Genomic DNA, 1,275 nt, shown 5'->3' on the forward strand with positions numbered 1-1,275 from the left:
CTCTTTTTTTCTTTCCTTCTTTTTTTTCTTTTTCCTTTTCTCCACAAAATCGTAAGAACGTAGAATGTAGTAACGTTGTAATGACATATTTGATTAATAGGAAGATGTTCCAATTTATATGATAACGTGTCACTGGGTGTGGTGTTCAAGAATTGTCCGATTAATTTCTCGCCCCAGTTAAGCAATGACGCACGTTTTTATAAAGCTTCTCTTTCGTACTTTACTAAAGAATATTCATATATATGTATGCATGTATGCATACATACATACATACATACATACATACATACATACATACATATATATATATATGTATAATTTTATAATAAATTATTACTAAGTGTATAATTATTATATGGACATTAAAATTTCGTAATCGTAACAAGACAGTGGTTGTGAAATAAACGGAAAAAATAAAAAAAAAAATAAAAAATTAGATAAAAAAAAAAAGAAAGGAAAGTATCTATCAAATTACGCGAGTTTCTTAATCTTATTTTTTATCCTTTGGTTAACTCTTCATTCACAAAGTCTTTCATTATCTTCCCTTCACACAGTTTTCTCGTTAAAGGATCTTCAGGCACCTGTCGCGACTCTTTTTTGCTAGGATTCTGGACAAGCTTGTCGGCATTGTGCGGACAGATTTCTTACGACTCTTACACGTTGTCAAGACTTTTTCCAAGAATTTATGTAGCTCCGGCTAAAACTTTCATAAAGTGTTTTTCTTTCCCCTTCTTTCTCTCTTTCTCTCTCTTTCTTTCTTTCTTTCTTTCTTTCTTTCTTTCTTTCTTTTTCATTTTCCCCTCTTTTCTCCCTCGCTTTCAACGAATTTTCATTCAGCCTGTCAACGAATTTTCTTCTCATATCGAAATAAATCTTCGGAAAAAAAAATAACTAAAACTCATATGAATTACGATATATAAATAAATATTAATAAATGCAAGATTAATAAATATCGATAATAATAATACTAATAATAATAATAATAACACCTGTATTCAATGAACGAGTTTATATGCAATTCTTGAATATAACTTTGCAAATATCGTTATATTTACAAATAGTAATGCATTATATATTCGACGTACGTTAATGCGTAGGGATATTTTCGATTGGCCGAACGCCAAGAATAAAGATGCGCTATATACCGAAGGGTTAATATCCTCTCGTTGGAATGTTTTGTCGTTATCGAAACATCTATTTTAGTACGATCGACGTTCTTACGTCTTCAAAAGATGCGCCATATTTTTTCAAGAAGGATATTCTTTCTTTTTTTTT

The 1,275-nt window shown here is 30.0% G+C and overlaps 1 long non-coding RNA gene across 1 annotated transcript in view; it reads left to right on the forward strand.

The window, feature by feature from the left end:
- The window catches only part of LOC122627311, a 9,217-nt gene that overhangs the window by 1,510 nt on the left and 6,432 nt on the right, over window positions 1–1,275 (forward strand). The gene's annotated exons all lie outside the window — the stretch shown is intronic.

The sequence above is a fragment of the Vespula pensylvanica genome, chromosome 2, assembly GCF_014466175.1.
Source record: "Vespula pensylvanica isolate Volc-1 chromosome 2, ASM1446617v1, whole genome shotgun sequence".
In the NCBI taxonomy this organism is placed as follows: Eukaryota; Metazoa; Arthropoda; class Insecta; order Hymenoptera; family Vespidae; genus Vespula; species Vespula pensylvanica.